The 15,209-nt window shown below is 35.1% G+C and overlaps 2 protein-coding genes across 2 annotated transcripts in view; one reads left to right on the top strand and one right to left on the bottom strand.

Annotated features, from left to right (window-relative positions):
• Window positions 1–8,282, top strand: part of LOC135208153 (uncharacterized) — a 41,750-nt gene extending 33,468 nt beyond the window's left edge. The window contains exon 3 of the mRNA XM_064240294.1: window positions 7,939–8,282. The gene's annotated coding sequence lies outside the window, so the exon portion shown is untranslated. The remainder of the gene's footprint in view (window positions 1–7,938) is intronic.
• The window catches only part of LOC135208666 (uncharacterized), a 167,250-nt gene that overhangs the window by 139,189 nt on the left and 12,852 nt on the right, over window positions 1–15,209 (bottom strand). The window lies entirely within an intron of this gene.

Below are 15,209 nucleotides of genomic sequence, written 5' to 3'. Positions count from 1 at the left end.
TGTGTGTGCGTGTGTGTGTGTAGTCCGCCTTTGAAACGGAGAAGATTATATTTGAAGGCAATGTGATTGAGACATCTTCTCCTCCTCCTCTTCCTTTCCGCTTTGTTACCAATTTCGAACTTCTTGTTTCGGACAAAATCCACGCGTAGGAGGATAATAGCGAATGTCTGTAATGCTGTTATTTTTACCACTGTTATTACTGGTAATAACGGGGAATATATCAAGAGCCCAAGGCGTTCATTATTTACACAACGTCAGTTTTGCTCATATATTATTGCGTAAGGTCACTGCTACTGTTACTGCTGTTACTTTCATTATTTTTTATGTTCTGTGACTTTCTTCAGTTTAAGAAACAAACAAAAATAAATTAAAAAACATGTATTAAAATTCGTTTGATTGCTAATTGTGAAAATGTCAGAAGTAACTCTCATAATTATTTCTGCAACTACCGTCATTATAGCAAATACTGCTACTACTGCTATTAGTACTACTACTGATTTTTGTTGTGTTTTGCAATCTATTGAATACTACTCACTTCTCATTTCAAGGAAAAATAATTATGATAAATAGTTTTCGTCCCTGTTGCTTCTCGAAATGAATTACAACTGACCACATATATTTCTTGACTTGTTTTAATTCTCAAGGAACAAAGGCAAACAAATTATGATCGTTTGGCTGTTACATATGTATTACTCTAATTTGTTTTACTTTCCATAAGGTTTCAAAACTACGTCAAAAAACACACGCGGTTGGATTTGCATCGAAACACATATATTATTATTATTATTATTATTATTATTATTATTATTATTATTATTATTATTATTATTATTATTATTAATAGATACACAGATCTGAATGCTTCATCCTTTGCATCTCGCATACATATTTACACCCGTCCGAAGGAGAGTTTTTCTCTTGAGTATTATCACTTGTTTTATCGTTTTCCATCTCTAGATGAGTCGGTCTCCAGATGAGTTTGTCTCTAGGTGTTTTTGGGTCGGTCCTTTCCAGATGAGGGTTTGTGTCTTAAGGTGGGGGAGTCTTCCTTTCCAATGAGTTGTGTGCTGTAAGGCGTGTGAGGTCTGGCCTCCAAGATTGAGGTTCTGTTTTCAATAAGGACGTCTGGTCTCCCAGTTGGGTGTTTTGTCTTTAGGTGAGTCTGTCCTTCCATATTGTTGGTTTGTCTTCTAGGTGAGTCTGTCTCCAGATGAGTTTGTCTAGGTGAGTCTGTCTCCAGATGAGTTTGTCTCTAGGTGAGTCTGTCTCCAGATGAGTTTGTCTCTAGGTGAGTCTGTCTCCAGATGAGTTTGTCTCTAGGTGAGTCTGTCTCCAGATGAGTTTGTCTCTAGGTGAGTCTGTCTCCAGATGAGTTTGTCTCTAGGTTTTGCGGAGTCTCCAGATGAGTTTTGTCTAGGTGAGTCTGTCTCCAGATGAGTTTGTCTAGGAGATCTAGAGTGTCTCTAGGTGAGTCTGTCTCCAGAGAGTTTGTCTCTAGGTAGTCGTTCTCCAGATGGTCTCTAGGTGATCGTCTCCAGATGCGTTTGTAATAGGTGAGCGTCTCCAGATGAGTTTGTCTCTAGGTGAGTCTGTCTCCAGATGAGTTTGTCTCTAGGTGAGTCTGTCTCCAGATGAGTTTGTCTCTAGGTGAGTCTGTCTCCAGATGAGTTTGTCTCTAGGTGAGTCGGTCTCCAGATGAGTTTGTCTCTAGGTGAGTCTGTCTCCAGATGAGTTTGTCTCTAGGTGAGTCTGTCTCCAGATGAGTTTGTCTCTAGGTGAGTCTGTCTCCAGATGAGTTTGCCTCGAGGTGAGTCTGTCACCAGATGAGTTTGCCTCGAGGTGAGTCGGTCTCCAGATGTGTTTGTCTCCAGATAAGTTTGTCTCCATACGAGTCTGTCTCCCGACGAGTCTAGATGAGTCTCCTCGCAGTTTCCGAACCAACGGGCGTGAATCTTGGACAGGAGGATTCGCCCAGACCGAACCACTGAAGCAAGAGTGATTCGGTTGCCCGGGAAGGTTCGAGCAACCTTTCGAAACTGTTTTGTCTCGCGCGGTCATTTTTGGTCTGTTGTCGAGCTGCTAATGAGGAGATCTTATTTTCGTCTTTGCAGTGATGAAAACAGAAAGTTTTTTTTTTTTTTAACTTATTTTTAGAAATTGGCAAAAGTGCAGGAAACACATTGATGCAATTTTTCTTTTTTAAAATTTTTAGTTGGATTAAGCAGTCCTCAGTCACTTTTATTGTTAGTCGCTATCATTAATAGTTCTTCAGTAATAAGGACTGCTGGAGTATTGACATATCCCTAGTGACCGAAGTAAATGAATTACAAATTACTTGGTGATCCTTATAGAAGTAACTCTGATGGAACTCGGAAAACTATCCAAAATTGTTTCACTGATTTTATAGCTTAGAACTTCAGTGATTCCATGTTAAGTGGGCGAATGCTTAATAGGTCAAAGGCATCAACGTCAATCTAATGAAGCTTTTCTGTCACAAAGATCGAAAGTAGTTTGGCGGAATTTGCGTCTTGCCAGCATTGGTTATTGAAAAAGGCCATGATTATGTATGAGTTCTGGCCTGTAGTTAACCGTGACTAAATGACCTAAATTAATAAACTGCAGTTCCACTGGCTTGCATAACAAATCCAGTCTTTCAAGAATCTAATATTCCCGAAAGAACGTCATGGAAACAGGCGGTCAATACGGCGACTCAGAGCCACGAGAATATACATCAGTTTGATGATTTACATATCAGTGCACATCAAGAGTTAGTTTAAAATACTAATATATATATATATATATATATATATATATATATATATATATATATATATATAGATATATATATATATATATATATATATGTTTTTTTTTTTTTTTTAAGTTTATTTCCCCCAGATTCAATGCGTTTGGGCTACCGATGCTCAGGAACTGTTAACACGCTTCCAAATGTCCCTCCAAAGAACGGATAACTCAATATTTCCCTCAAAATGGTGGTCAACAGGTGACAATTGCTTTTACGAAATGGGTAGACGTTAGGTAATGCCAGATTGGGTAAGGGGCAGGAGGCAACAGTTATTTAATGGCACTGTTGTACAGTTCAGCATCTGCCAGTTCTGCTCAGTCAGATCAGGGCCTCTGTGCTGGGAGAAAACGGTGCTTCAAAGCACAGCTCTCCATTCCGTTCCATCAGAATTCCACTTTCCATTTGGCATATATACAGAAGCTTATGGCGATCCATCATCACGATATGCTGTTTGCGCTGAAACTGAGCAATCCCTTCAAAATAACAATGAACGTTACAGCGCATATGATGACCCAGTCAAGAAAACAATGAGGTTTAAAGAATAACCTTCTTTCACAGAACATTTTGGAATATACAGGAAGCGAGTAACTTAGGTCTCCAGAGTTTCTCATGTCAAAAGATCAGATAAGACAAGAGGAGAAGCAAGTGGCACATGTGATATATGACCTACCCGCACAGGTCGACTGCAAATCTAATTACACGAAATCAGGTCGGGTAACTTTGCCCATTATCTCGGAGCTCAAGTAAAATATTTGGTTTCTTTTTTTATTTATTCATTTATTTATTTTTTATTTTTATTATTTTTATTTTTTTGCCAACGGTAGCAGCTGTTAGATGCAAATACATCAGTTTCATTTCATAAATTGTTGAAATTGCCGATGATTCCTTTTGTATTGCGATTAGTTTTATACATTAAAGCACATTATATAGAATAAGAAAACATAAATCCGGAATTAACTCAGACGGATCGCACAAGTGCTTTATAGAAGTTGTGTCCGCGCGCGTGTGTGTGTGTGTATGTGTATAGGTCAAACAGTCAAATACCATTGATAGTTCAAGGTAGGTGAAAGCTGAATAGAGAATGGAAAATAATAAATCAGCCAATTTAAGTATTGTCTGTGTGTAAACTAATACACAGAAACTATTGAAGCCTAATAATATGTCAACAAAAGAGAATAACCTCACGAGTCATCTCAAGATTATACATAAGCTATAATTAGCCAAAGTTCTTTGATCAAGAGACCTTGTGACCTTCTGGAACAATCGGGGTTATGGCGGGAGAACGAAAAATGAGAGAAAATGATGCTGCGGCCGCAACAACTTCTCTCATCTTTGAGAAAACCGAACTCACGTGTGCATCCTCCTCTTGTCGTCGGGAAAACATTTCGCGTTGCCATGGCGACGGGAGATTCTCTGCTGTGACGTCAGGATCAAGTCTGGCTTCCATGCATGTGCAAGATTTTGCGTATTTTAGATTTGGCTTAAGATATATAACAAAGTCATTCTGGTGATAGAAGTTCACTCTCGACGTGGTTCGGAAGTCGCGTAAAGCCGTTGGCCCCGTTGCTGAATAACCACTGGTTCCATGCAACGTAAAAACACCATACAAACAAACAAACAGTAACAAAGTCAGGCGTTTTATTGTGACTTCTTGGTGTCTCTCTTCTTTGTATTTTCGCTTATTCTTGGATGCCTCTACTAGAGCAAGACTAGAATCTGTTGAATTTTCGATGTCTCTGAAGGGGATTTAACGACGCGGATGCCATCATTCTAAAATTACATAATTTAAAGAGGCCTTTCAGTTTTGTAGTTGTCGACCAAATATTAGAATGTGAAATGAAGAGCATTTTATTGTATGTATCCATTATCATTATTATTGTTATTATTATAATTATTATTATTGTTACTAGAAATTTCACATTCTATTGTTGCAGACCGGATATTAGAATGTAAAATAAAAGCATTTTATTTTTGTATCCATCTATTATTATTATTATTATTATTATTATTATTATTATTATTATTATTATTATTATTATTATTATTACAACGGGCCGCTGGATTTATCGGTACACTCAATTACTCGGGCCTTGTCAGGTGTGATATCATTCAAATTAATATTCATTTGGAAAACATAAGTTGAGAGACAAAAGTGGTAAGGATATTTCAGTGATTGCAAAATTTTCCGGAACATTCCAGTTTTTATTTTCTCTCTCTCTCTCTCTCTCTCTCTCTCTCTCTCTCTCTCTCTCTCTCTCTCTCTCTCTCTCTCTCTCTGTCAAACTATTCATGATGTTATTGTTATGAAAAATTATTTTATCAAAACTGGATACAGAAACGAATGAGTTATCCAAACGTGTTTTGTTTTTTATTAAAACTCGCCCTTTGACAATATGTAGACAAATTTTGAAAATATATCACAGTAACATGACGTTCACCATAAAATTTTCATAAATTATCAATAATAATTAAAATAATCTGTTAGGTTTAATCCAAGTGGTTTCCATTATCAAGAAATCGTACATTAAGTGAATTAAGCATGATTCCATTATATTAAGGAAAGTGGCTTCTTATATTAGTTTGTCAAACATAAAACACTTTACGGCAGACTGCCATCTGACAAAATCACTTTCGAGAAAATATTTAGATAAAAAAAATTAATCACAGATAAAATAACATACACGAACGACAGCCTAATCAAGCCATTTGTAAAATTCGTCATAATATTGATATATTTATAAAAAGAAAGGTTTCACAAATTGAAGTATACTTTTTTCTATATTGGATGTATTGCCTTATCATTTATCTACAGAGAGAGAGAGAGAGAGAGAGAGAGAGAGAGAGAGAGAGAGAGAGAGGAAGTTATTCCTAAAAAAAGAAAAAAGAGAGAGACGAGATGACGAGAGAGAGAGAGAAATTAACTAGGCCACGATAATATCGCCTAACACAGGAAAACCTCTTCCGTCTGCTAGAGGGAACTGAATGTTCTCCCAATGCATGCAATAGTTACAAGCAGTGTGTGTGTGTGTGTGTATGCAAGCATTACCAGTTACTTAACGATCTCCGAAGTGCGAATTTGCGTGCAGTGAGAGAAAGAAGAGCGCAGCCCGAGACCTTTTCGTCGGTTAACCGGAGTTCCTGGAAGTCGGCGCCGCGAGTAATATGTGCTATGTGCAGTATTCCAGTAAACCGGCACCAATAATATGCCGTGAGGAGCCGGGTGACTGTCCGGAGGCAGGCGGTACAGTCTCTCTCTCTCTCTCTCTCTCTCTCTCTCTCTCTCTCTCTCTTGATCGTCTACCTTCTTCGGAGTAAGTGCTCTGCCCTACAAAAATAGAGTACAATACCAGTAGACCATAGCAGGCCTTTACTGAGTCTCGTCGGCTGTGATTACCTGACCATTAAACGCAAAACCTTCAAACGGCAATGAGACTGAACCGCAAGGTTGCTACTGCTGTTGCTGCTGCTGCTGCTGCTACTCTCCCGTGACACCGTGAATCCTAGAAGCTGTCCAGATTCTGTCCATTGTTTTAGTGTTCTCTCTGGCAATATGGCTTAATGGTGTTGGTGTGAATTTACATTTAAAATAATCGTTCAAACAACTTCTCGTTCTTAACCTTTTGCGTGTAAACACGAAATGAATGCGAGCGCGTGCATCTACATTCCCCCTCCTACACACATCATATAGGCTATATATATATATATATATATATATATATATATATATATATATATATATATATACATATATATATATATATCATATTATATTATATTATAAATATGTTTGTGTGTACGTATGTATGTATTATGTATGCATATATATATATATATATATATATATATATATATATATGTGTGTGTGTGTGTGTGTGTGTGTGTGTGTGTGTGTGTTGTGTGTGTGTGTGTGTACGTATGTATGTATATGCAATAACCTTCATATTATTCATGTTAATGGATATTGATATTGACCCTGATATCTTATGCAGCGCACATGCATCGGTTGATAAAGGTTATTTTTAAAAATATATTTTATGCAGCACAAATGTACCAGCTACCGCATACTTCGTGCAAACTCAGATTTTCATAGAGTTTACGAAAGTAATCGGCAATTAAATGAGAGAGGAAGAGGATGTGTTCCTTCCTAGTCAAAATAGCACCATTTTTTATGCACTACGTAATTGTCTGGCGATGCTTGTTGATTATAACAGTAATTTCTTAAGCAACGCATATGTGTCTGTTAAGGCAACTGTATAATGGCTTGTTTTTTAAGTCTCTTTCTAGTGAATGTTATCTGTGATTCACAAAATTATCCACGTTTTTTTATGTATACATAAAACTATGATTATACTTCATGTTGAAGAAATTATTATTATTATTATTATTATTATTATTATTATTATTATTATTATTATTATTATTATTATTATTATTATTATTATTAATTAAAATGGTATAAATTCGTGTTTTTAATCTTGTTATCAAAATATTTACTGTTGTAATTATTCTTAATGTCGCGATTGTTCTGCTAAGCGGCTTTCATTAATTTCATGTTGTTGACCTGCTAAGTTACTGTCATCTAGCTCTGGTATTGTTGTTGTGGCCCTACTAATCCACTAACTTCTAGTTCATGTTGTTTCCCCACTAATTTATCGTCATCTAATTTATGTTGTTGTTCCCTAATAAACTACTGGCATCTATTTCATGCTGTTGCAATCGCTCTTCTAAGCTAATGATCATGTTGTTCAAGTTGCTTTTGTTGTTTTTCCATTCTAAGCTACTGTCTTCTAGTACAAGTCATTGTTGCTATAGCCCTGCTAAGCTAATGCTCTCTAGGCTACTGTGATCTAGTTTAATTCATTGCAGTGTACTTCTAAGGCAATGCTTTCTAGGCTAGTGCCATCTAGTTCGAGCCATTATTATTATAATTGTATGCTAATTCTCTCTAGGCTACTGTGATCTAGTTCAAGCCATTGTTGTTTTGCTGCCAAGCCAATGCTCTCTCGACTGCTGTCATCTAGTCCAAGCCATTATTGTTGTACTTCTAAGCTAATGCTCTCTAGGATACTGTGATCTAGTCCAAGCCATTATTGTTGTTGTACTTCTAAGCTAATGATCAGTCTCTTTCGCAGGTGCCCGCTACTGGTGGTGGCCACATAACATATGGCGGAGAAAATCGGTGATGCTTCGTTCTGTGGCTGACATCGCTGACGACATTGACGGAGAACACACATCATTCACTCTGAGTGACATCCCTCCTCCGTGATATCTTTCGGGGATGTCTTCCTTCATACAAAGACAGAAGTAATAATGAATGTTTTACGGCTGGGTTCTCGTTGTTATGTTGTTTTTATCATTTAACAAAATGTTTGAATGTTTTCACTCGTTTTCGTGTTTGTCTTTGCAGTTCGGTGTTTGTTCGAACGTTTAATGATTTATGTTTATTTGCTATAAACCTCCAGATGGATACTTAGAGTCAGCGTTAGCCTAATTTATATATATATATATATATATATATATATATATATATATATATATATATATATGTGTGTGTGTGTGTGTGTGTGTGTGTGTGTGTGTGTGTGTGTATATAGATATATAGATATATATATATATATATATATATATATATATATATATATATATATATATGTATATAGTATAGATATCTATATATATATATACTATGTGTGTGTGTGTTGTGTGTATATATGATATATATTAACTATTATATATATATGTGTGTGTGTTGTGTGTGTGTATGTGGTGTGTGTGTATATAATATATAAATATATATATATATATATATATATATATATATATATATATATATAATGGCAATATGTTAGTCCTTTCAACTTCAGTCTGTGTTAGCTTTCATGTTTTCGTTGAGAATTCATATTTTATCTGATATCATTTATATTTTATAATGAATGTCAGCCTCAAGTATTTTCTCAGAATTCCTTTTTTTTTTTTTTCCTCCCTACTGATAGCCTTCCATGTTAGCCTAATTTTCTTTAAACAATCACCTGAAGGCACTTTTTTTTCCATAGTCAACGAAAAAGTTACCACAATTATTTCCGCAAAACCACCGGAATAGGCCTCACGGCCGCCCCCCAAAATCGACTTTTCCACACGAAATCGTGATGTCGTAAAAAAAAATCCGCCCACTTAAAGATTTAAAAGTCCCAGCTTAAACCTAAAAGTCAACCCGTCTGCTTTCAGTCACTAAGAAAGGTAATACAGGTAAAACTGACCTATGTTTTGTATTCATGGTCATTTATCAACTTAGTCTGTTTTTAGGCCGCTCAGAATTCTTTAATATTTTCAAGTACAATTTCCATGGAGTTTAGTGCATTCATAATTTAGATATTTGCTAATAAGAAAAGCAGGATTTGAACCATTTGGTTATATATATATATATATATATATATATATATATATATATATATATATGTATATATATTATATATATATGTATATATAATGTATATATATATTATATTATATATCTATAATATAATATCTATCATCCCTATATACATATATATATTGGCCCGTGCATATGTATACCTAGGCCACTTACTCTGTACAGCATGGATATATGTATTTATACACTTTAAATCACGTAGGTTTGTCATAAACAAAATACTAAGAGAAGTAATTTTTGTTCTCATATTAGAATATTTTTCAAATTATATCCTCGAGTGTCAAGTGATGTAGTATATTTTGTTGTCATGTTTCAGTGTCTGAAATAATACTGTTGAGATCTTGTTTTATTCTGTTAAATACAATTATTTTCTTCCCGATATTTTTTAGTTTCTTCTTTATATAATTATTAGCTTTTATACTGTTCATTACGACCACTTGGTGGATGCTTTTGTCATTAGTAATTTGTCTATTATGATTTAGCTTTACAGAATTATTATGTTAAACATACCCAAGATTCAAATCTCATACATTCTTAATGTTAAATTGGATACCTTTACATACCAGATATAGGAAGAATATATACTTACGTCTATACATATGCATACTTACGCTACTATGTTTACACCCATGTATTCATGTATGTGAAAATAAATGCACTATGTATCTCGTACAAAAGAAAAAAAAATATCATTCTTTCAATAGCAATTGGCTGTTTGGCTTTTTTCGCTCTGTTACTGTTAACCAAAATGCCTTCACCAGATGGTCATAATGTGAACGAAAATACTCATTTTACCGTCAACGTGAATGTCGACGGAGTCAAGAATATTTATGTATTGTTACTGAAAATGTTATTTGTTTGAAAAATAAAAGTTTATCCATAATCCATGTTTTCTGTATATCCTTCCCACTTTCTTTCTTTAACCTTTGGGAGACTATGAGAGATATTTAAGCAGACGCATGTATCGTCCAGCTAAAATAACAAAAAAATAATAACCAGGACAACACATAAGCAGCACTATATATATGTCATAAAACTAAGGAACAAGGTAGATCTAGGGTACTTATCCGCGGCGACCTAGACTATGGCAGTTGCGGTGTTTCAATGCAGTTTTACCTGCTGAACAAGAATTTTAAGTAATATTTATTCGGACGACTGTAATTAACCCCCAGGGGCCAGTACTAAACACGGCGAAATACATTGGACGGCCCCCAATCCCTAGTGGATGTCGTATCCGCGGTTACGTTCCTTGCCGTCCGTGCGGAATGCTTCTGTAGGACAATTAATGGTTATTGCATAATGAGTCGGATTTTGCCTGTACAAGTAACAAAAATTTCCATCGTCGTCATCAGGAAATTAAGTTTGAATTGAAAACTATCAAAATTCAAAATACTTTAAATATCAAGATCACTCTAACTGTCAGATATCTATTCTAAAAGCGAATTTGCAATCCCCCATCAAACAGTTGAAGATATAGGTAGCCATGATATACAAAGGAATGTATATAGTTGCTTTCCTCTGTAAATTTCAGGTCACGGTGAATGCTAATTGCTGCCAATCAATCTTCCGTGATAAACGTTGTTTCGTTATTTGAATTTTAATTTAATTTAAATAAAGTTGTTCATCGTAATGTTATTGGCAATTCTGATGATGCATTGCCGATTTTAAACTTTATGTAAGAAGAAGGTTACCGGTTTCGTTGTTTTGGAGTCCACCTGTAAAAGTAAATAAAGCTTTGCACCTCATAGTGTAGTGTGCCCGCAACTGTGTTTGTGGAGTGAGCGCCTAGGAACCAGAAACCTGGTTACGCACGACTTCTTCCCGTAGTAGAAATATTGATTTTATCATGTCGTTTGACGTGCTTGAACTTAATTGTGAACATCAGGAGTTATTGTTGTTAATTTCTCCGCCATCCCGAATGATTATATCCATGAAGAATCTGGAAAAGGGGAAGAATTGATCTGATTTCTCCATGAGTCTACCTTAATAGTAAATGCTGAATGTCGGATAGGTAGGCCTAGTCAGGAAATCTCTTACGTAGTTGGTAAGTGCTATTTGAGAAGTTTAATTGCCAGAGTATTTTGCAATACCGTCACGTTTACTTGAGGCTACAGAGCGGAAACAGGCAATGCTGAGATGAGCCTAAGACGAGCAAGTGTAATATAGACCACAGGTTAGCCCCAGACAGTAAATTAATGTCTCGCCAAGAAGTAACCGTAAACGCCGATGGACGAACGATGATTCCGCATTTTTCGTTTTTTCTCCGACAAGGGAGGTATATGTATAGGTCTTCGGACTCTGGGAGGAAGGAGCCACCAGTAGGACACTGCACCTTGGTGAGGTTAGGTCGGGGTAGGTTAGGATGTATTAATTAAACCCTTTTCATTTTGGAAGATTACCGGTTTCCAGAATGTTCCTTCGTGATAAGGCTAGTATATATCCTTTTTTAATAATAGAGTACGCTCTTTTGTTTGTGACTGATTGTGATTTTCTGATGTGTAATAATAGACATTCGGTATATATTAAACTGTGGGGAAAGTTTTTCCCCACAGTTTATCCCTTGTTTCGAGTGTATTGTACTTCTAGTCGGGTGCTAATACTAATCCTGTCTTTCCCGACCAGAAAACGCTTTTTTTTTTAACATGGCCCCCTGATGCAGTGAAATGGGTATAGGAATACTCAGAATTGAACAATTTTCAACAGTGAAGGTAGTAAGAAAGAAAGAAAAAAACACGATTAACAGTCATAAAAATAGGTATATGTTTATTTTTTTGGCACGGCACTTTGCTCGGTAGGCTAGCTAGCCTACAACTCGTGAAAGTTAGGCTAAGTCGCTCTTGTGTAGGCTACGCAGGCCCGGTATATTTAGTATAATAGGCTAGTGCCCAAATGTTACGATGGGACAGTGACGTCAGGCTACGCTTATTTTATACATTTTGACTCTGGTCTACATCACCGAAGCAGTTGTGACTTACGAGACAGCTTAAAGTGTGACAATTAGTTTTGGATGATAAGTTAATGTAAGGTTGTTGCCTTTAGGTAAAATCGAAGAATGGTTCTGGGGCTTATTTATTTTTTTCCACGTCATAATGATTCTGGAGTCTGTCGTATCAACCATCTTAGATTTTTTTTTTATGTCATTGACATTCTTAGCTCTTTTTATTCGTTTTTCCACGCAAAAGTCTCTTTTAAACCGACGCCGCACGTTCTTACTTAAAAAAAAAAAAAAAAAAAAAAAGGTCAAGACCGATCAGAAGGTATCGGTAACAATTGTTTGTTTGTTTTTTTTTCGTTTTGCGAAAACGTTTTTGGCCCAAATAATTGCTGCTATAAATGCTGAGCATAAATTTTGGAATGACGTTTCCAGATTTGTTTTTTACTGCTAGTTATTCTTAAGGTATAATAAATTCAATGCCAAACGTTATTTCCAGCTTCAATATATATATAGGTATATATATATATATAATATTATTATATATATATATATATATATATATAATATAATATATGTGTGTGTATACGATATTATAATTATATTTGCTATTATATTATATTTTATAATAAATTTACTATAGATTATTATAATTATGATATGGCACGTTTAAAATCCAGAACACCAAAACTAATCTCTTCTCATCGGCTCAAATAATATATATAGGTATAATATATCAGTATATGATATATATATATATTATATTTATATTATGTGTGTGTGTGTGTAAAATATATATATATGTATATTATTATCATATATATTATATATATATTGTTGTATAGATATATCTCTCTCGTTGATATATATATATATATATATATGATATATCTATATATATATGTATATTATATATATATATATATATGAGCGAGAGAGAGATAGTTTGTTCTGGATTTTAAACGCATACATTTCTTAATGTGAGTAAATTCAAAAAAATAATTGGGTCAAACAGTAGGGCTCCTATTAATACAATTGTGGCAAGGAAAATGATATGGATTGGTTGTATGATTAAAATAACTGATATACACAAAGATATTGTGCTCTGTTCAAAGCAGATTTATCTTTATTGTACCGTATAAGTCTACTTTTTTTTTAGCTTTAAATGAATCTAACTCATGCAATATCATTTTGCTGTAACTCTTAATGCAGAAAATGGGACATAAATATACTTTAAGAAAGGGGTCCAGTGTTCCTAAAAGTTAAAGAACGAGGATTTTCACAAAGGACCATGAATCATCATCATCATCATCATCGTCAACGAGTATTAAAGTATTAAAAGTCGCTCTGGATAAAACGCGAGGTCTTGTATGATTATCTGATATACGACAACAACATTATGTAAATATTATTCGAAAGTTTCTCTCTCTCTCTCTCTCTCTCTCTCTCTCTCTCTCTCTCTCTCTCTCTCTCTATATATATATATATATATATATATATATATATATATATATATATATATTGACTGGTAAAAATGTTCTGTTACAATAGAATTCCATCTAATAAAAGGAGCCCATAAAAACGCCAAAATATAGAAAGTAAGAGTCTGCTGTCTCTCTCTTCAGGTAGGTAATGAATGAGAAAAGTTACAGCAAATAGAAAAGGATTTCGTATACTCCTGTGGACACAAAAGTATACGAAATCCTTTGCCTGGACTGTGAGTAATCTTACATAGGTTTTACAGGAAAATCACTTCCCCAGAGATTAATACAACATAAACGGTCAGTTAGGTATGGACAACAGAGCTCAGTTATTTTTGACTATGTAAATAACCATAACCACAGAATAAACTGGAATTTGTCACTATAATTTACAGCAGCAAATGTCTGTACAAAAGCCACATGATAGAGTCAGCCTTGATTAAACAAAGACAGATAATGAACATCTCAAAGGGTGCCTGGGATTCAGATATCATAGATAAAGTCTCCTTTCAACCAAAGCTTAAGAAGATTAAAGAGGAATTATCAGCGAGGGTGACCTAAACACGGCTACCTGTGGGTGGATCTCTTGGTATAAATGCTGCCTTTTCTGTAACTTTTCTCATTCATTACCTGCCTTAAGATAGGGACAGCAGTCTCTGAAACATAGTACTTACTTTCTATATTTTGGAGTTTTTATGGGCTCCTTTTATTATTATTATATATATATATATCTATATTATATATCTATATATATATAATGTATATATATATATATAGATATCTTGAATGCAAATGCTCTCTTCTCCCACCGTCAGTTTCCTGGAATAAGATTTCTCTCAGCACGGCTTATCTCCTCCTCCCTGACAGTTCACATAAACATTTTACCTCGCCTGTTTCCGGCGACTTGCTCTAAAGAGGCTAACGAGAAAGAGAAAGACATAGGCAGACGGGTAGACTGACAGAAAGACGGGGAAGGAGAACACAACACATCTAGTGCTCTTGCATTGTGAGGTACATATGGTCGATTACTTCAGATCCGTCTCATTACAAACTGCGGGTGCTGTTATAAATTTTTTTTTTTTTTTTTTTTTTCCTTGTAGGACATACCATATATATCTAGTTCGCGTGAGGTTTAGGTTTTTTTTTTTCAAAATTGCCTCAGTTTATCTTGAAAAGATGAATATTTGTTTTTAAGCTAGATGTCACATAGACGGAAACCAGTGATTATCATTAGTGCGTAAAATTGTTTCAAATTAACGCATTTGCGTTTCCATATAAACAGACGTTAAATGCACTAACTTATAACAATAAAGTATGTTTATTTCACTTCCGTTGACATGAAGCACTGCAGTGCACTGGCAAATATTGTACTGTATTTTAATTATCCCTAAGACAGGTGGTGACTGAATATGTCGACATTGCAGTTTCTGCACGTCTTTTGGGTTACGATTACCAACCTCATCCCACCCGGTCCCCGCCCCTTCCCCATGTTTTTAACCTGGTTGCGACCACCACAGTCGTCTAACTGCTAAGTACATCACTCACTGTTTAATCCAACAG

Source organism: Macrobrachium nipponense, chromosome 35 (genome assembly GCF_015104395.2).
Source record: "Macrobrachium nipponense isolate FS-2020 chromosome 35, ASM1510439v2, whole genome shotgun sequence".
Taxonomy (NCBI): domain Eukaryota; kingdom Metazoa; phylum Arthropoda; class Malacostraca; order Decapoda; family Palaemonidae; genus Macrobrachium; species Macrobrachium nipponense.
Note: the sequence above shows the minus strand (reverse complement) of the source record. Positions and strands in the feature narration are given on the sequence as shown.